Here is a 21,941-nt window from a genome sequence, read left to right as displayed (position 1 = left end):
CACCAGGATGTCCTCAGGGCCCAGCACACGGGAGCCCCACGATAATTATTTATTGAATGAATAACTTTCTACGTGGCAGGCATGGGTTATCCAACTAAAGCTTCATAATAACTCCACGAGGCAAGAACTATCATCATCCCCATTTTACAGATGAGATTCAGAAAGGCTAAATACGTTTCCTAAGACCACACAGCCAAAACATGGCGAGCCAGGACTCAGACCAAGTAGCTCCACCCTCAAACACCACCTGGCTCACAAGCCAGGGGAGGCCGTGGAAATACAGCGAATGAGGCAGACACAACGGGCAGGAAGAAGGAGCGTTGGTCATTTTGTGGCCTTCAGTTTAGGTACCCAGGAAAAGCTGAGTTAGAAGAGGGGGTTTCTGAGTGGGTCTGAAGGATGGGCAGCATTCATGGACAAAGATTGAGGAGAAGGCATTTCTGGAAGAGAAAGGAGGAAGGAGTAGGGCACAGGCCGGAGGACAGGAAAGCTCTGAGCATGTTTAAGAAAAAGCAGATTGTCTGACTAGGATATGAATGCCCTGGGGTGTGACCTGTTGAGTCACTGCTGGCCAGTCACTGCTGGAGCTAATGCATTATTTGTAAAGGGGTGGCTGCTGAGGGAAATTATGCAATGCCAGCCTTTTCTGTGTCCAGAGGTGGAGATGGTTAGTCACCTTGGAGCAGACTTTTGTATTGATGGGAAAAATCACTTGAGTGATTCCTTATCCGGGGAAGGGGGGAAATGGGGAATTTTTCCTGTGGTCTGGCCAAGGCTGCCCCCTCCTCACCCCTCTGTATGTAGAGCCCCGGAGCAGTGGAGCCAGGAGAGGACGAGAAGCAATTTGCAAAGGAGCCCTTCTGGAAGGGAAGTGACCACAACCACACTTTCTTCCCAGAGTGGGAGGGTAGAAGCAATTAGCCCTGATTATGGCTCAGTTCACAGGAAAGGGCATCAATGGCCCAGAAGGAACTTGCCCCGAGGTAAGAGCCCTGGGCTGGTGCCCTGAGTTTAACACAAAGTTAAGGCAATTGGTGTGGCACAGGGTGATGACACAGAACACAGGGTCCCTCAGACCCCAGCCACGGACCAGTATCATGCTTTGGAAGCATCCACTGGGCACATGAGAGAACTGGAAACCATGACCCTGGGTCATAGCCCTGCTGTGATTGCTCAGAGCTCCCTGCATCATCGAACACATGTCTGTAGACAGGGAGGAATGGAATGCCATAACCAAAATAGTGACACAGTTGGAATGATAGAACATTCTAGTGCTCTCTGCCTAGATATAGAAACAGTATTGATAGCCACTTGTGATGTTTGGCTAATTCTGAAGGAGATGAGCTTCAAAAGCAGGATATCAGCCTTTCTGCTACTAAGAGAAGAGGAGCTAGAGGAACCAACTAGAGAAAAAAAAAGAGATTGAAATGTGACCATATTTTTACTTCAACCTAATGACGTGGTTATAATTTTCTAGAAATAAGCAAAGACATCTCCCAGCAACGCCCTTCAGCAATAACGCAAGTGACTGGTGAGTCACAATATGGTAGGAAGAGGGCGGAGCCTGAGAGCCCAGGACGAGGAACGGTGGCAGGAGAGCAGTAAGGGGTGGGAAAGCAGGCTGATGCCAGGGAAGACACACTCTATCTATGTCTATGGCTGCCCCAGCCATCAGCTAGTCCCCACCTTACACTTCAAAGATTATAGAGATGTTTAGAACATACTTAAAACTGCCATGCAAGGACTACACTACAAGTTGTGATCCGTTCTACTGTTGATGGACATTTGGGCAGTTTCCAGTTTAAGGATATTATAAATAGTGTATATACCAGCACAAATCTATTAGTGAACATATGTAAGCATTTCTTTTGAGTGTCTACTCAGGAGCAGAATTGCTGGGTCATTTGGGTATCACTATGTTCTGCTTTAGTAGACACTGTGAAACAATTACTTAAAGTGACTGTACCAATTTATACCTCGTACATGAACTGCGTAAGAGTTTCAGTTATTCCACATCTTCACCCAAACTTGGTATCAACAATTTTCTGGTGGGTGTGTGAGGATGTTACATTGTTTTTAAGGTGCCCTAATACTCTACGGACAGAAAAGGAACCTCTGCTTTATTCCTACCCATATGACCACTAGAGGTTATGAAAATAATGTTCTTGCTTTTATTGTCTAAAGCAATGCTTCTACAATATCCTACAAGCCAACTCAAAGTGTTAGGCCAAAAGAATAACTTTTTTTTTTTTTTTTAAAAAGCGTTTCCTAATTTATACCAAAAAAAAATAAGTGGATAAAAATTTTACTTAAAGTTCTCCAGCAAATTTTTCTTATATTTTTGTCACCCATTGTTGCTTCCCACTAGCAAATGCTAGTGGCCAACAAAATAAACAAATAATAAATGAAACAATAACCTCTTCCAATCCATCACATGGAATTATAGAATATGCAATTTGCTTCTATAATTTTTTTTTTGTAACCATAAGCATTTCCTGCTAAGTATACAGGTTCCTCTGTGCTAAAGAGGCCCTTAATGTCCATCATTCTCTCCTCTGAGATTCTATCTTCCTCATAGCTGGGAAAAGGCAGCCCTATATACCATATGATCCTCTTCTGCCCACAACTGATTTCATCAAGAATAAACACACCTGGCTCAAGGTGAGCCAATCAGATCCTCTCTCTTGCAGCAGTTAGGAATTAGGACTTAAAGGCTGAGTCAGTTATTTAGAGCCATATAGTTATATGAAATTGGAACCAAAATTGACACGAAGTTACACAAAAGCCACGTGAAAGCTGATGTGATGTTGGCATGAGCAGAGCTTAGGAATATATACCTACAAGAGGGTTTGAGAGCAAAATTAAGTATGGGTTGTACAAAATGATTTCAGTCTCAAAAATCCGAATTATTTCAGTTATTTAGTACTATGGCAGGACAAGGGGAGATGAATGTCAGCTACTTTTTGTCATTAAATCAGAAAGACATGGAGCCTGAAACAGAGATCCAGACTCAGAAAAAAGTCTCTTAGCCTGTTAAGAAGAGTAATCCTGAAGAAGTCTTCTCAAATAAGGGATGATAAATGGAAATTAATGGTTCAGATGCCATTGATACTAATTTAAGGTGCATTAAATATCATTGATTCTGGTATTTGACATCATTAAGTATATATCATGATTTTCATTATTTGTGCTATCTTTGTGGTCTATTTTAATGAATGTAAAATAATTCATAAGCTTTCATCAGCTCATCTAGTTATTGTCCATTTAGTGTAATTCTTTCCCATTCAATTCTAAATCTTTCTAATATGAATACTCCAGTCACATGGCTAGTAGGTTGTGGACTTCCAAAGTTGGAGATGAACTATTGAATTAACAGACAAGTTAGGAGGAAATCAGCAGTGCTCCATTTAACAGCTTATTGGTTTATTTTTGGTAAATATATCAGTTAGAATTGGCTAGGTTTTGCCATGGTAACAAAACTCCCAACTATTAATGGCTTAAACAGACAAAGATGTGTTTTTTGCTCATACCACATTTGATGTAGGTTGCCAAAGGACCTCTACTCATCATAGTCACCCTGGGACTCTGGTGAACAAACGCTCATCTCAACGTAGACATCCACAAGGACTATACTACAGGGAAGGGGATGAGGAGCATCATGCACTGACTTTAAAAGCTTCCATTCACATTTATTTGGCCAAAACATGTTATATGGCCATGCCCACGAAAGAAAGTGGAGAAGTGCAAGCTCACCATGTGCCCAGAAGAGAACCAAAATATGTGAGACTGGTCTTAATGACTAACGCAGTGCGTGTGATCACAGTATATTTCTATGTGTATTACCAGCTGGCTTTTCTGCTGGCAAAGTGGCCTTCTCATTTGTATGATGGAATTAAGTAAGTCAATAATTCATGGTATTTCACAGGTGTGCTGACACCCGAGTTCATTTGAAAACTGCTGGTGCACCCCGTAGTGGGAATTCCAGTTAGGTGGGCAGGTATCATACCACATAGACAATGCTGTCCACCATAACTTAGGTCAGTTCTATTTCCAGACTTTGGTGTGCATGAAATATTATAAATCTGGGCACTAGTCTGGGTTTTGGGAACTCTCTGAGAGAAAAGAATGCAGCCAGATATTCTGGGTCCTGTTGGACTTACAGAACCATGGTACAACCACATGTGAGGGAGTGGGGGTGGTGGTGAACACCATAGTGTTATGTCATGAGCTGGCTTTAAATCTCAGACACTCACCTTCCTTTCCTGTCAAGTGAAGAAGTTGAAAAGGAGCAATTTATTTTTATTTGTTTATTTATTTATTCATTCATTCATTCATGCATTTTATTTTAGAGAGAGAGCATGAGCACCAGAGAGGGACGGGGCGGGGGCGGGGAGGGGGAGGCAGGAATCTTAAGCAGGCTCCACGCTCAATGCCAAGCTGAATGCAGGTCTGGATCCCACCACCCTGGGATCATGACCTCCGCGGAAATCAAGAGTTGGATGCTCAACTGACTGAACCACCCAGGCACCCCTAAAAAAGAACAGCTTTTAAGTATACAACCCTTTACAGAAATAGTATTCAGAATCCCAGTGTATAAAATAGATACAACGTGATGCTAAAATGGGGGGATGAAGGACCAAGCCTCACATCCCATTATACATCACAGAAAACAGCAGTCCTTGAAGCATGTTCACACAGAATCTTGAGAACTCCAGGGAACATGACTTAAACGCTAGGATTCTGTACCTGTAAGATGCTTCCCTGTGATTCTGTTACTCTAGCTTTAAGGCCAGCACTTCCTGGTTCCAGGTCTAAAGTAACCACGCTCTTCGGGCTGAGCAGGGGGTAAGGGAGGTGGGCTTCACTGGAGGCTGGGGGGTTGAGAGGTGGGGAGTGGGCAGTGGCAAGAATGTTGGCGACCAGAGTAATTATTCTAATCTGCAAGCGAGCTGTTCCCACCTCCGTGCATGTGCGAGCACCTGGAAATGTGAAGCGTGAAGACTATGCTCTCCCCGGTTATGTCCACCAGCGCCACTATCCCTTGCCTAACGCGGCCCACGTCAAGATCTCTCCGCCAGCCAGAAGGCCTTGAAATAAAAGGAGACCCCCTCGAGCAGCCTCTCCATTGATGAGAATGTGGAACTGGGCCCCATGAATTTCAGCCCGAGCTTTCCGGACGCGAACGGGAGTGCGCAGGCGCGCGAGGCGGCTGTGGGCGCCGCCATGTTCAGATCTGCGAGAAGCGTCCCGCTCCGGTTCAGATCTGCGAGAAGCGTTGCCTGTAGCGTCCCTCCTGCACACCTTTTAAGGGGAGAGTGTGCCCAAGCAGATTCAGAGGATGCTCGACGTGAAGGTCAGCCCGATTCAGGGCTTCCCAGCCCAGTGGGACTACGACAAGAACGACTGGAAGTAATAAGAACCATCTGCTTGTACATCTGAGCCTCCCCTTGTTCTACCACCTCCGTGCAGCTCAGTGTATTTACTGGAAACTGTTATGTCGCAGTACCGATGCTAACAAGTGAGCAGTTTGCATGGAAGAAAAAATAAACAGCCAGCATTCACAGCCCTCCTTCCCTGGCTTGGCCCAGCCTGGACCTGGCCTCTCACCCCTCCATGCACCAAACGGCCACCCTCGGCTACTCCCCATGCCTTGAAAACCGTTATTATTCCGATCCCAAAGCTGCGTGCCCGGGACTGCCAATAAGGCTGACGTCTTTTGCCTCTACTTGCAAGAGGGCAAGCCATGCCTGTGATTTAGAAATCTCACAGGCCAAAGCTCTTCTGTTTCTGTGCCCAGGCTCCGTTTCCTCTTCTCATCAAGTGCAGCTCTTCTGTCATCTAGGTGTCATGAGGTGTGGTGAGAGGCAGTGGAAGGAGGCTCTCATCCCGTCTGAGAATTCCTTGGTAATTCTCCAGGTAATTAATGAGGACTCTGGGAGACACTGGGAACGCCTTTGGAATATTAAATAAAGTGGCTTTTATTCTGGCTCTCTTGCTGCTGCTGCTGCTTCCTCACAACAAAGGGACTTACTGTGCTGTTGTTGGGTGTGTCTGATCATCACTTGGCCACCACAGCCCCAGTCCTTCCTTTGACTTGTTGGGTTGGTCTCCTGTCAGAGTGTTGCTGATGGGAAAAGGATATACCTTTACTTTAAGACTCATAACTATCAGGAGCTCCCTTTCCAGTCATTGACATTGAAAGGCTGTACTATTTGTCAATAAGCCTGTCTTTATCTAGGTCATTTGCTTTGTCTTCATTTGAGTCATTCTCTAGCTGCTTGCTACTCAGAGTGGTCTGGACCCTAGACATCACCTGGAAATTTGCTACAAATGCAGAAAATGGGCCCTATCCCAGACCAACTGGGCTCAAAATCTGCCTTTTCAACAAGATCCCCAGGTCATTGCTCTAGTCTATAAAACTGTAAAAGATTGAGTGACATTGTCAATGGTGATAGCCCAGCTGCCTCGGCGAAGGACATTTTCACAAAAAGCAGTCATCCAGGACTGGGGAGACCTGGCTTCCAGTCCTGACTTAGCCACTAACCCGCTCAGTGGCCTTTGCCAAGTGATTTAACCATTCTGGAATCTTGGATGAGCTGAACTCCTGACTCTCCAAGTGCCTGCTCTGAGGACAGAAAAGAGAAAGGTAAGCTCCCTTCTATATGCTGATGACATGGTTTTATTGCCAGGCACTCAATAGACCAATGTCTCCAAGATCTAATTCCGAAACGAAGAGCTTCAGAGCAGCTACCATAGTCATTTTGTTTTGTTAACTGTCCTTCAGCATTTAATTGTTTTGTCAAACACAAGGCTCTCTAGGGCAACTCACTCCATTCATTTACCTTTTTGTAACCTCTTTGCTCTTCGGTTCTCCCAGCTTCCAAAATACGTGTGATCACATCTGCCAGGCATAGACCCTAGGGAGAAAACTATGAATGAGTGTGAAGGCTGTTAATAACTATAGCATTGTGAAGAACAGTGAAAAGTTATTAACAACCTAAATGCCCGGCAACAGGGAACTGTTTAAATAATACACCAGTAATAATACATAATAAATGATGGCACCCGCAGAATCAAATTCCATGGAAACAATGTTGAAAACATGTCTCGAAAGATATGGACAGTTGTTAGTGACTTCTCGCTGATTAACAAAAATATACTGAAGACTATGGTATGGAGTGTGATTACATTCCAATTTGAATAAAAGTGTATAAATATGCACACGAAAAAAGACTGAAAGCATGATGCTCGTTGCTTGTGAGTCCTGGTACACTCTGATTATGGGCAGTTTTATGTTCTTCGTTTTGCTTATCTGTCTTTTCCATAGTGCAAGAGCATTATAATTTTCTAAGGGAGAAAGTTTTTGTTTTGGTTTGGTTTTTGAAAGAAAGGCATAGCATTCCTAAGAAAATAGAAACACTATTTTTATCATCATTGTATTCATCAGTAGAGAAAGCTGCCTCTGGCTGGGGGAGAGCAGACTTTAAGAAATACCTCTGCAGAGGGGGAGGGGAGCTATCTTTTGCCTTCAGAGACCGAGAAGAGAGGGGGGGAGTAGAGAAGAAATCATAAATTCTTCCTGGAGGACAGAAATGGAAACTCACAGCCCTGCAAACAAAAAGGCAGCAGAAGTAGATGCTGCCTCCTGCAAGAGTGTCAAAGTGCTACTTGGAGGCCTGGCTGGGGGTGTGCAGACAGCATTTCTCCCGTCTCTGACCAAAAACAGTGAGGACAATTCACCTGCCACATGGTCCTTGTAAAACCCAAAGGAAGGTGATTTGTTTGAACCAAGTGGAGGCATTTGATTCTGACCTACCTCACTCCTTATTCATTGAAACGTTTGTTTTCTTCATTTAAAATCTCTCTAGAACAGAACTAGCAGTGATACAAAGCCTGATGTCTTTTCTATTGTAAATAATAGTGATGGTGGTGGTGATGGTGATGATAATTAGCGGTGATTCTGGTAGTGATAGTAGAGGAAGTAGCAGTAGTAATAATACGTGCCAGCTAGTTGCCTATATGGTTTTATTTAGATCTTCATAAAAAACGCTTTGAGACTGGGAGTATTTATGAAACCAAAGATTTTTGAGGAACCCAAGGCTCAAAGAAAGTAACCGCCCCAGAGTCGTATAGTAGGAACTGGAAGCTGGATTCTGATAAGCTCTGTGAACTCCAAAAATCTTCCTTTCTCCTGGAACACACCAGAAAATTAAGATGCTACCGGTCCCAGTTATACGTATCAAAAGCCTGATGAAGATAAGCTAATTCAGCCCTCGTTTTACCCCTGTACATGGCCTGAAGTTGGTTCTAAAATTGTCTACAAGAGTCAAATTACATTCAACAAACTCAAGATGCCTTTTTTTGAAATTCAGTGTTTTTCTTACATCAGTAGTTACGAGACTCTTCAAATATTTTCCTCCCCACTTTACTAAAGAACCACTTCACTTTCCAGTAGATATTACTCTTCTGTCTGGATAATGTGCCAGCCAACATTCCCTGATTTGGCTGTCACTAGTAGGAGACTTTCCCTGGTCTCTCCCCTGCTAGAAAACTGTTTGCTAATGAGCAGAATTCAAGATTGGTGCACTCTGACCCTACCCAAGAGTATTTAGTTAGAAAAAGATTAAAAGAAATTTTATTTCTCAGCTTTTATAGCGTGGTCAGATGTGTTATTTTTCCTAGTGATGAAACTGAGTTGAAGGACATTATACAGCAGAGACATTTCTGCAGTGGCCTAGGTATCATGAACCCATCTGCCTATTCAGGGGACCCCCATCTCTGCTAAGCCAGAAATGTGGGGACTGTCTGGGTATCAGGAAACAGGTGTCTCTCAAAAGCACTGGTCATTCAATGAAAGTACATGACACAGAGGCCCTGAACTTAGAGAGATTAGAGAGAAGCAGGAAGTAGCTCAGGAATGTTTTCAGCTGCAAGTAACAGTAAACCAGTGAGGAGTACCTTTTTAAAAGGTAGAATTATTTTTCTCTGTAACAAAAAGTCTGGGGGTTGTCGGTCCATGGTTGTTTTAGCAGCTCAACAATATCATCAAATTCTCTGTTTCTGGCTTTCTATCCCAAATCTTAAGCATGATGGCTTTTCAATTTTGTCTATAACATGTCTCGAGATGCCAGCCACAGCTCCAGATATTATATCTGTGTTTAAGGCGTAAAGAAAGGGTAGGGTGTTGCTAGTCATATCTGATGATTTCATTTGGAATGCAAAGGCTTTCCAAGAAGTTTCCCAACTGATTTTTACTTAGATTCCATTGGCCAAAATGGCTACATGAGCCAGCCCTCACTGTGAGAGAGGCTAGAAATAGAAGTATCTGGTGAGTGAAATTATAGTGAATGACTTTGACTAATCAGATTCAACCTCTGCAACTAGGCCATTACCATCCTAAACAAAACCAGGGTAACCAGAAGAGCTAAACAAAATCATGGTATGTGGGGAAAAAGGAGGGATGGCAGATAGCTGACTCAAATTGTCATGAAGAATAAGATTCCAACTAGTATGAGGAGACTCTGTCACAGTTTAGTGTCTAATGCTGTGAACTCTTGGCCATCTGAGCTACACATCAAGCTGAAGACATACCTCGGGATTCCAGTCATGCCTCACTTAGGAGGGAACATAGAACCAGGGCCAGAGGCAGCAACAGCTGCTCTGGAATCAGTGGTGACAATGTTGTATGTTAGTGTTCTTTCGTGAGCAACTGTTGATATGTGTCCTGAGATTATAACCTGTCTGGTCACTTGGAATCTATAGGTCTCTGCTCCCTCTACCACTGCCAACTTCTTAGATACTTATAAACTTTTCCTTAGACTATGGATCTGTAAGAAGTGCCCCTTGCCTTAGGCTCTTGCTTCCTGCAAAGAAAGAAAAATACACCTAAATGCCCACTAAACTGAGAATGGTTAAAGAAAGTACGGTATATCTTTACAATGAAATATGATTTGGCAGTTAGAGAGATTGATGTAATTCTGTATGTGCTGATATGGAAAGATCTCTAAGGTGTTTATTAAACGATTAAAAGCAAATTGCAAGACAACAGAGCGTGATACCATGTACCTCTAGGATAAGCTTTGTGGTAGTTGTCAAATATGTCTATAAATTCTGTTACAACTGCTTTCAATCCCCTCCCCCACCCCCACCCCCCCGGAGTGTGGGCTTTTTGTAGTGATTCACTTCTAGAAAAGAATGAAGCAGAAGTAGTGGTATGCAATTTCAAAAAAAATGTCATAAAAATGCTATGGGCTTCCTCCTCCTTCTCTCTTAGATTGCCACTCCTGGGGGGAAAGTTAGTTGCCGATGTCGCAAGGACACTTAAGCAGCCTGTGGCAGTACCCATGGGGCAAGAGATCAAGCCTCCTGCCAACAGCCATATGAGTGAGCCATCTTGGAATAAAGTTCTACACATCCAGTCAAGTCTTCACATGGTTGCAGCCCCTGCCAGCATCCACCCAGATCAGAGACCCTAAATTAGAACCACTCAGCTAAACTGCTCCTGAATTCCTGACCCGCAGATAATACATGTTTGCTGTTGTATGCCACGAATTGGCATACTCACTAAATTGTGAGTTGTTATACGATAGTGGATAACTAATATGACCTCCTTATGTACGTATGTAATAAGACTCAAGCCCTTACACTGTGTTAGTCACTGTTTTGAAAGTACTTACATTTGATCTTTACAAAAACCCTATGAAGTAGAGTCCAATATTATCCTTATTTTACAGAGGAAGAAAGCAAGGCACAAAGAAGCAAATTAATTTGTCCCAAGGCCACAAAGCTATTTGAACCCAGATAATATTAGAATGATTACTTGTAACCTCTTATACTATACTCTGTGTGTGTGTGTGTGTGTGTGTGTGTGTGTGTGTGTGTGTGTGTTGCAGGTGTTTTGGTGTGATGTGCTGTGTGCATGGAAGAAGTATGGGATTGGGGCTCCTGAGTGGCTCAGTCGACTGAGCTCTGACTCTTGGTTTTGGCTCAGGCCATGATCTCACCATTTGTGGGTTTGAGCCCCACCTCGGGCTCTGTGCTGGTGGCATGGAGCCTGCTTGGGATTCTCTCTCTCCCTGTCTTTCTGCCCCTCCCCACTCATGTGTTTTTTTTTTCTTCTCTCTCTCTCTCTCGGTCTCAAAGAAATAAACACTTTTTTTAAAAGAAAGAAAAAGTATGGAAGATAAATATCAAACTGTTGATCACAGTTACTTCTGGGGACAGAGGTTGAGTTGGTGAGAGATAAATGAAAAGGGAAATTTTCATTTTTTTCCTACCAATTTCTGTATTGTTTGAGGGTTTTTTTCATACAACATACTTGTATTAATGTACTATTTGTGTAAGTAAAATTACTAATTTGGCTAATAGATGTATACTATTCAAAGAAATGAAGTGTCAGGAAAAGAATGGGCACATCTGACCAAATACAAGATATCAGCCATGGATTTGCTTAGGAGTGAATCAGAATCAGTGAATCCTTTGGTGGATTTGCAGGGGTAGAGGGAGCACTCCCAGCCCCCTTCCCCTCCAGCTCCAGACTTCCTCCCTTTCCCACCATCCATGAGGCAGGTAGAAGACGTGTGCCCTCTCTGATGTGTCTTCCAAGACATGCCCAGGAGTCCTGCAACTTGCTCTACGGCTGCCCCCCATGCTTGACACATGGTGTCCTATCTGCAGACCACAAGTAGAACAGTTGGCCAGGACACAGGCAATCTATTTGTAGTCTGAGCCAAGGCCTGGTTCAGGAATAGACTCTGGGAGCAAAGTGATTCAGGAATAGACTCTGAGAGCAGGGTTTCTCCCTTGTGATTGGGAAGGATCATGTGGCTGGCGTGCTCCCTGACACTCCTTGTCACTGTGGGGAAGATATACTTAGTGTCTGGCCTGTGACAGAACTGTAACTAGAACCTCGCTGCCTTGGTAACTCCAGGGCACTGGTCACAACCTGATCCTGTCTATTTTTACAAGCTCACTTTGTGGAGTGGTGATAAGAGTTATCTTTCTGATGCAAGACAGGATCAGATGGGCCTGCCCTGGTGGCCTGTTGCAGTAGGCATGGGGTGATGCATGGCCTTGAGCTTCTGATATGTGAGAAGTCACACCACTGCCCACTATCCTCCCAGATGACTGCAGTGTGGTAGGAGGTTTGCCCAGCTTGTAGGAACAGGGCTATCACATGTGAATGCCAGACACCTTATTAATATGCCCAGATAGAAGGCTTTTGTCCTTACCCCTAAAGTAAAAGAAACCAGGTCTCATAACAAACTTTTGCCCCCAGAGCCCCCATTTATCGAGCAACAACCACAGTGACCTCATTAATCAATCCCAGTAATTTTTCTCAACTGAGCCTTCAAAATTAGCCATGGAAGACCACCTCTGGAAGCCTCTACCAACCAATATTATCCCTCCCTGTGATGAAAACTAGGAGCCATCCTGGGCTGGAGGTACTGAGAAAAACAGTAGTGGAAACTTGACTAGGAAAGAGGATGAAGTTGTACCCAGTTCGAAGGTGGTGTTAAGGTGAAAGAGCCTGGGTGTATCACCATGGTGAGGAAGAAGCAATGAGGGCTGAATATTGGGATTTAGACATTAATAAGAGTTGGTAGAGACTTAGGGTACAAGGCAGTATTAGGACTGCTTCTTTTATCATGTGACCCTGGGTAAATTCCTTCCCTACTCAGGTCCTCAAACTTCCTACCTGTAAAATGAGTGAGTTGGACAAGAAGCCTTTATCACCACTTCTAGCTCTGACATCCTGTAATACAAATAACACATCCTATAATCCTATAATAAATAATATTTTTTATAGTATAGCATGGCATTTGGTGACTATTAACCACAGTACCCCTTAGTTTTCTCTTCAGGGTTGAGTGGAGGGGACTTCTAGTAACTTACCAATATCCTTTCCCCTTTTCTCATTAGTAAAAGAATTACAGTTTTTAAGCAAGCAATTTCACTTAGCTGAAAGACTTAATCTCCCACATTCCCAGCAAGTTAACTATGTTCTATCCAATGAGATATAAATTAAAGTGTTATGTGGAACTTTGGGGAACTCTCCTTAAAAAGGAAGAGGCTGGGGGCACCTGGGTGGCTCAGTCCGACTTCAGCTTAGGTCATGATCTCATGGCTCATGAGTTACAGCCCCGCATCTGGCTCTGTACCAACAGCTTGGAGCTTGCTTCGGATTCTATGTCTCCCTGTCTCTCTGCCCCTCCTGTGCTCACACTCTGTCTCTCAAAAATAAACAAACTTAAAAAAAAATAAAGTAAATATTTAAGAAAAGGAAGAGGATGATGTGATGGGTATAGTCCCTGCCTTAGAGTTGCTTAGACTGTTTTGGTAGAGAGAAATAAAACACTGGAAAAATTAACATATACACTACAAAAGCATACATGCCTTTGTCTTCAACCAGTTGGCCAGCTGTTCCATTCAGTCTTCCAGGAGGAAGTAACTGGAAAAATTTTAACTTATCCATTCAACAACAAATATTGAGTTCCCATTATATTCCATATTCTGCTGAATTAATCATCTATAAAATTTGACCTCAGGGTGCTCTCAAACCCAAGAAAGACACAATATTGACCTAATATTTTAAAATCATATTTAACCAGGGACACCTGGGTAGCTCAGTTGGTTAAGCATCCAACTTCGGCTCAGGTCATGATCTTACAATTCATGGGTTTGAACCCCACATTGGGCTCTGTGCTGACAGCCCAGAGCCTGGAGCCTGCTTCAGATTCTGTGTCTCCCTCGCTCTCTGCCCCTCCCCTGCCCATGCTCTGTCTCAAAAATAAATAAAACATTACCAAAAAAATTTTTTAATAAAAATAAACAAAATCATATTTAACATTAAAATACAGATTTTTTTCAGCTTTTATTGAATAATAGAAGAGTTGGCAACATGGAACTTATATTCCTACCTGACAACAATTTGCTGGAACTGAGTAACAATGCCTCCTTTCAAGGGAATTTTGTTCTCCAGTTTATGACAATTGTTACCATTCATTTTCTTTACACCAAACTGTTTTATCCATTTCCATTATTTCCTCACTGGCCCTGTAGGGCATTGGGGGTTGTGACCCCTGCCCTAAAAGCTAAGATGCAAGGGGGGGTCATATGTTCCATTATCATCAGAAACAAACATTTTTAAAGCATTTATATATCAGAAGACTAAATTTGTAATATTGTAGGCCTAAAATCTACTTGAGCCTCTGTGTTGATATTTGGAAAGAGAGAGAAAAGAAGGGAGAAGAGATGAGGAAGAACAATGCAAAGAACAATAAAATCCTGTTTCGTCCTTAAAAGGGATGAGAACAGCACTTCTTCCTGCTCTTTCTATTTGGCTGTCTTGGGTTTAGATGAAATAGTGGATCTCTAGCATCCATCTTTGACATAAGGAATGGTGGATCAGAGATGTGGAAGGATTTTGAGTCTCTGATGACTTCATGGAACAGCCACAAGTATTATGTGAGAGAATAACACCTTGGGAGTGGAAACCATTATTTTGTGTTTTCTGTCTCATGAAGCCAACCCGAATCCTACTGATTAAAAGGTTCAAGTCCAACTCTCAGGCCTGCCTATGAGAGCTTCCTGGGAGCCCCCAGTTTTCTGCAGGAGCTCAATCCACCTGCTACTCAGTTGACAATCTTGAACACTTTTACTCCCCCATTACCTCCTGGTAACCACAAAGATCACTCCAGCCATTCCAAGAAGCCACCTAATCACAGCATTAGGAATCTGATCTTACCTGGCCATGTGGATCCTTTGGGAGACAGATAACAGAAAACCCAAGTCAACTATTTTAAACAATAAGGACATCTTGTTACCTCAGTTGACAAGGAGTCCAGAGGTAGAGGAGTTTCAGGGCTGGATAATCCATTGACTCAGCAATGCCATCTTTGGCTTGGGCTTTTTACATCATTCCATTTTGCCATCTACAGTGTATTGGTATTTGTCCTCAACATGACTCTTGGCTGCAATTACTCCAAGCATCCTGTCCTTATCCAACAAACTCCAAAGCCATGGAGACTAAGATTGTAGCCTTCACTCTCATAGCTCTTTAAGATGAAGGAAAACTTTCCTAAAAGCTCCTAGCAACAGGTTTCCCTTCATGTTTCTTTGGTTAGAGTTGTTTCAATGTTCATTTCCAAACCAGTCACTGGCAGAGAGGGTAGAATTGTTGTGATTGGTTCAAACGAATTAAGATTCATTCTCTGAGGACGGAAGGGGTTATATAATGTCTTCCCTGACACCATGGCTGCCCAATACCAAACAAAACTGGAGTTTTGCTATGAAGGAACAAGGAGCAGGAAATGGATATGTTGGATATGCAATAAACAGTTCCATCAAACCATGTGACCTTGAGTCATTGATTTTCCCTCTCTGCATCTCGGTTTCCTTATCTGCAAAATGGAAAGAATGACTAGAATATATCTAGGGCCTCCAAGTTATTTCCCAGTTGATTATGAGTACTGATTGCTAGTGACAGAAGGTGCTCTTAAACTGACTGACATGTAGGGATCACAGCAGCATCAATAATAGCGTAAGGAGGTCTAGAAAGGACTCATTGGAGTGTTAAGGCTGTAGTGTCCTTAGCTGTAGCCTCCTCCCCTAGGGAGCCCCTTTATAATATAAAAGTCCTCCTTAGTCTCTCTCAAGCCATTGGCCTTTACAAAGAGATGTTGATGCCCATCACTACCCAGACCTCACCCAACCACCTAGTCATCCATTCATTTATTTGCCATTGAGGATCTACTACATTCGGAACTCTGTCTGATTTCCACTCTGCCCTATTAGGGGATGAACAAGAATGGATTTAGGGGTAGGGAGTTGGGGACAGGTAAAAGAAGAGCTGTAAAATCCTGGTCCCAGTTTTTCCTCTTTCAGTCAGTTTAATTCTAGTTCACAGCTCACTTCTCCCAGGGAGCTTACCAGATTCCTCTAGCTTCCTGCTCAGTCTGTGGTCTGCCAGGAGAATGAGAAGTCACAAAACAAATTATGATGCATCTTTCTGAAGCATCAGATAATGTGGAGATTGGGGGAAAGGGTGAGTTAGGTAATGAAACTTGTCAGTGGTTTAAAACATTCTCTTAGATTGAATTATTAGAAAGCAAAGATGGTATGAATTTTTTTAAAGAAATATTACTTTTGTTTTTTAAAGATGTTTTTTAATGTTTATTTTTGAGAGAGAGGGAGCGCATGCAAGCAAGGGAAGGGCAGAGAGAGAGAGTGGGACAGAGGATCTGAAGCAGGCTCTATGCTGACAGCAGAGAGCCCTGTGTAGGGTTTGAACTCACAAACCGTGAGATCATGACCTGAGCCAAAATCAGACGCTCAACTGACTGAACCACCCAAGCTCCCCAAAGAAATAAGATTTCTAAGAAATGTCATGCTTCATGCTATGGCCCACAAATCACTTAGAGAATGACAGACACCATCCTCTTTGGTTAGATGGGAACCTGGGGAAGAAATTCTGAGAACCCATTTATTCAAATGCCTTAACTGCTTGATAGCTTAGTGTCCTTAGGAAAAGTATTTAACCTCTGGAAGTCTGTTTTCTCTTCAGTTAAAGGAATCCTGTTGTTAAATGGAGATGCTAAGTGTACTTCACTAGATAAGTATAATGGGCAGAAGTGATATTGCATGGAAATGCTTAGCATGGAACCCCAATAAATATTAGCTTTATATTAAGTAATAAGTGCTTACTAGTAAAAAAATAGCAAACAGCTAATAGTGTTTAGCATCTACTGCATGCCAAGCACGTGGTAGGTATCAGGAAGTAAAGGTACAGAAGGGAGTATTTTGTAATTAAGTACCTACTTTGTGCCAGGCATTGGGCATAGTCTGAGCTGGGATCTTTCATATATTCTTTTTCATTTGATGAAAGATAAAAAATGCAGTGCACGTCTCTTAGATGCAAGGCAGTGTGCCAAAAGCACAGAATGCCCAGTGCTTGGAACTTTACTTCACTGGATCATAGGTGTGACAGTAATTTGTACTGTCCCAAGTATCTTCTCTTAAAACCCACTCCCTTTAATTTATAACAATGCACCCTGTTAATTATTAGTATGTATTTGGTATATGCAGTTATCAAAAGCAAAGAGCTAGAGACAATGTGGGTAACTGCCATTCACCAAAACCCTACCAACTCTAATTTACTCTAGCCGTCAGTTCCAGCCTCCTGGATCACGATATCACTTTTGGAGCTTTACTTTATACCATGTTAGCATTCAGACCATGTACCACAGCTGGAATTCTGGCTGTGTTTATTTATCAGGCGAGCAACCTTGGGCAAGCCACTTGACCTCCCCGAACTTCATTTCTTCATTTGTAAAATAGGAATAAAAATAGTCTCTTTCTCATAGGATTGAGTGGTTGCTTCCTTATGTGTTAAGCAGGACAAAAATAGTTCCAACCTTATACAATTGAATGAGGTAATACACATAAGCCCTTAGCACATGGCCTGGGACATGGAACATGTAAAATAAGTGAGGTAGTGGCTGTTATAATAATTATTATTAGCTCCTTACCGCTCTGCATAACCTTTTACCAGAGATAGAACACTGGTTCATTTTGCTCCTTGGTGTGAGTCATCTTCCGTCATCTCCCATGGGATAAATATGAGAAAATCAGTGGGAGACCGGGAAACATGGAAGTAAGTGAGTCCTCAGCTAGAATAATCCATCTTTGGGGATGGTGTCAGAACTACCCCCTGACTGAGCAGGTATTATGCTGGACTCTACATGCCTCTTCAGACTTAATCTTCAAATTACTCAATGAGGAGGATATCCATCCCACTACTCCACACGGACTCCTCCTGTGCCTCCCTGATTCTTCCTTCAGAATCTGGAGGGGGAATTTCTCCTCTGACATCAATAAATATGACCCAGTTATGGTGTTCCCCTGGCTAGCTGACACCCAACAGGATGGCATCGTTTTATATGAACATTCCTTACCCACGTGTTAGCCCATTTTAATTTCTTTTCAGGGTATTTGTATGTACATCTCTGTGTTTTCTGTTTTCAGCCCAAGTGAGCAAACTATCCTTTGGCTCATAAGGGCACACATCAGATATTTTTGGTTCTGTCACTCTTGAGAGACAAGAAAGAGTCCCAAATAGAAAGGCAGACCATTACTATATGTTAGTTCCAGAGACCCTTGAGAATTGAGGAAGAAGCTACTGGAGAAAAAGCAGAGGTGTCTTACACAAGCAAATTGACATTGAGCATCTTAACCCTTCTGGGCCTTGGTTTTCTCTTCTGCAAAATGAAGACATTAGAGCCCATGATCTCAAGCTTCCTTCGTTTACCCATTCAATAACTACTGGGCTCTTGCTATCTGCCAATCACTGGGGATACCACAAGACCAAGCCAGACTATGTCCTGCTCTCATGGACCTTCTATTCTAGTCACAAAGACAATGAATAAATAACTTCAGACAGTGAAGAGTACCATGAAAAAAATAATGAACTGTGATGAGAAAGACAGTGCCTTGGGTGGGGTAGGGGAGAGTCCCTTTCTTTGGGATAGTCAGACAAGGCCCCTGAGGAAGCCACACTTAGGCAAAGATCTGAATGAGAAGAACCAGCCATGGGGGAAGAGGGTGCTGAGAAGAGGGAATAGTTAACAAAAGTTGTAGAGTATTCGCTGAGGAGACACTCCGGGTGTATAACACAGGAGCCACTGAGCAGGCCCGGATGAGGAAATGCTGCTTTCACACAGGCTGCGATGGCATGTCTGCATACGGGCATGACCTGACGACTCCTCTGCAAACATTCACAAGTGCCTCCTGCATGTGAGGCTCAGCGCCTCCAAGTCGGAATCACTGCTCCGAGCCCAGAGGCTGGAGGCAACCGAGAATGCACACTGACCTTTCTGAGCAGTAGTGACAATGATAAATGACAGGGGATTTGGATGCTCGCCCTTGACTATAAGAGGAAACAGGCGGATTGTGGGCTAGGGTTCATGTTCCAAAGCTTGAGTTTCACCAGCTATGCAGTTTCTAGAGTGGCTTGCTCCCACAGAGCATGGCAGGCATTTGGACTTAAGGACCGCTCAGCTATCTGCCAAGATCTCAGAGCCAGGGATGAACAGGCAGCTTCACAGAGTGTGCAGCCTCTGCGTGGGGACGGACTGGCCCGGTGGGCACACGGCTGACTGCGGCAACAGAAGGGGCTGTGCTGGGAGTCAGAACACTTGGGCCCAGGCCCAGCAGTGCCCGCAGGAGTTGGGAAACCTCTTCGGCCATTAATATGGGAACAAGGGAGCATCTGCTAGGGGCCAGGCATGGAGAGGGCTCCTCACGTATGGGATCTCATTTAACCCGCAGCACAAGCCCTTGGGGGGAAGTGCTAACATTATCCCTAATAGATGAGGCTGCAAGAATTTTTGCAACCTGCCTGAGGTCGCTCCATGGCAGAGGTGGGATTCTAACTTGAGTCAGGCTAATTTTAAATTGCCCGGTCCTTTCTGTTAGCAATTCATCAATTACGTGGGGATAGTAATTATGTGTGTCCTACTCTCCTCGTGTACTTGTTGGGTGACTCAAAGGAGGTGAGAAGGTGCTTTGTAAACACAGATGAGCTATTCCTGGGTCTGCTGGTCCTAGAGTGGTTCCCAGCAGCACAGCTGTCTGCACAGCTTCCTGCCCACCCCGGGCCGCACACCTGTTGCCCACCGCCCGCTCCTGTACAAAACACCTGCCTGCACCACTACCGCTACCCCTGAAAGGGCGGCCCTGCGGCCCCTGCAACAGCGACACATCCCTGCCCTTCCCCGGAGCAGCCCCGCCCTGGCCTTGCTGGGAAGTCTTGGCATTCGGCCAGCAGGATGGGGAGGGTGTGTGGAAAATCTGAGGAGATGTTTTTCTTTCTTGGGAAGAAAGCCAGACTGCAGTTCGCTGGAACTGTATAAATTATGCACCCAGAGAAGATTTAGTTTAGAAAGAAAAAGGAAAAAAATCTCTTGCTGTTTGCTTAATGAGCTGGGTTGGCGGAGCCAGGGCCAAACCTCACATAGTTGGCCTAACTTGCTGTGTTTGCAAAACAGGCCCGTGTTCCAGGAGATGGCCGAAGCCCACAGAGCGGCCAGGATTTCTGTGCAGGCTTCTCCATGCCACCTTCCACCCCCTTGCTCCAGCCTGGGCCTGCAGCTCGGTTTCTTGGGCCTAGAGGCTGGGGGCTCAGGGGAAAGGTAGGCCACGGCAATCCCTCTCCGCGCACGCCTGTCTCACTCCCTACCCTTTCAACCCCATGAAGCCCAACTGACCAGAGGACACTGCCTCTAGGAAGCCTTCCCTGAGGCTGGGTCATGGCTCTTTCCTAAGTGCTCCCACAGCACCTAGTATTTATCACACAGGATTATTGGGCTGGCCGCCGGCCATTCTTCCACAGGTTTCTTGACAGCAAGAGATTTGGTCAGTTTTGCTCACTATGGCATCCCCAGTGTGGTATTTCAGTGAAGAAAGAAATGAAGACCACTTCTGCCTTCCTGTGTCCCACTCTGGTACTCTTTTCCCAGTTTAGCTCCAGGAATTCCTTCCAGTAGAAGATGGGCATCCTGGAGGTTATATTGTTGGATTTGTGTTGTATTTTGCTCCTGTTTTTCTGGCCTTCTCTCCTGCTCTTCTCAGCCTCCCACTAAATGCCATCAACAATGAACTGCTTGTGGTGCCTCACCATCCTGTTTCTGCTCCCATGCCTTTACTGACCCTGACCCCTCTCACCCCACCCCTTCACCCCTCACTCCCAGTCAGCCTTGGAGAGTCGGTTCTAACCTCTGTCCACCCAGGAAGTCTCCCACAACCCCACGCCCCATCCCAGGCCGTCTACCCTCCCCCATTGGCTTGGGACCCCTTATCTTGGATGTAATAAAAACCCTGCCATGCTTATCACTGGGCTACCACAAGGCCCCCAGTGATTTGTTTATATACCTGTCCCCCCCACCCCTGACTCCAGGCTACTTGGGAGTAGAGAACCTGCTCTGATCATCTCTGTGTCTCTAGGACTTAGCACAGTGCCTGACGTGTAGCAGCTGTTCAATGCATGCTTGTTGAATTAATTAACTAACATGAAGAAGATAATAATAGCGTGCCATGTCATGGGGCAGAATGTGATTAAGATCCCAGCAAATGCCATGAGCTCAGAAGAAGGAGTGATTGCTATGGGATGGAGAAGGGGGCGGGTACCGTAGAAAGAGAAATTGACATGAACTAAAGCACAAAAGGCAGGAAGGAGAATGGCCACAGCGTAACGGGAAAAGTGAGAAGTAGTTAGCGCTTTAAAAAACATAAATCAGGAGTGCCTGGGTGGCTCAGTCTGTTAAGCACCAGGCTTCAGCTCAGGTCACGATCTCACAGTTTGTGGGTTCAATCCCTGTGTTGCACTCTGTGCTGACAGCTCAGAGACTGAAGCCTAATTCAGATTCTGTGTCTCCCTTTCTCTCTGTCCCTTTGCCACTCGTACTGTGTCTCTCTCTCTCCCAAAAATAAGTAAACATTAAAAAAAAATTTTAAACAAATAAATAACGTAAATCAGATCATGGCCTACTCCCACATAAAATACCAGTAGCTTCTTCCTGTATTTAGGAAAAAATCCTAATGTCTTATCAAAAACTGTGAGGCCCCATGAATCTAATTCAGGCATCAAACATTGGAAAAGGGAAACTGAGTACCAGAATGACATTTTCAGGGATGCTATGATCACAGTGGGCTTTTTTAAAAAATTTTTTTTAACGTTTATTTATTTTTGAGACAGAAAGAGAGCATGAACGGGAGAGGGTCAGAGAGAGGGAGACACAGAATCTGAAACAGGCTCCAGGCTCTGAGCTGTGAGCACAGAGCCTGATGCGGGGCTTGAACTCACGGACCGCAAGATCATGACCTGAGCTGAAGTCGGCCGCTTAACTGACTGAGCCACCCACGTGTCCCCACAGTGGGTTTTTTTA

The 21,941-nt window shown here is 44.1% G+C and overlaps 1 long non-coding RNA gene across 2 annotated transcripts in view; it reads right to left on the bottom strand.

Moving 5' to 3' along the window:
- Positions 1-5,897: 5,897 nt before the first annotated feature.
- LOC144613240 (uncharacterized) overlaps positions 5,898-21,941 on the bottom strand; it is a 29,464-nt gene continuing 13,420 nt past the window's right edge. Inside the window, exons 3-5 of one of the 2 annotated variants that reach the window (XR_013550636.1) lie at positions 12,698-12,754; positions 6,843-6,917; positions 5,901-6,124 (exon numbers count right to left, since the gene is read on the bottom strand). This is a non-coding gene — a long non-coding RNA (uncharacterized LOC144613240). Of the gene's footprint in view, positions 6,125-6,842; positions 6,918-12,697; positions 12,755-21,941 lie in introns of both variants that reach the window. The other variant, XR_013550637.1, reaches the window with a different exon arrangement.

Source organism: Panthera onca, chromosome D2 (genome assembly GCF_046562875.1).
Source record: "Panthera onca isolate mPanOnc1 chromosome D2, mPanOnc1 haplotype 2, whole genome shotgun sequence".
Classification (NCBI taxonomy): Eukaryota; Metazoa; Chordata; class Mammalia; order Carnivora; family Felidae; genus Panthera; species Panthera onca.
This window is presented reverse-complemented; position numbering and strand designations above follow the sequence as displayed.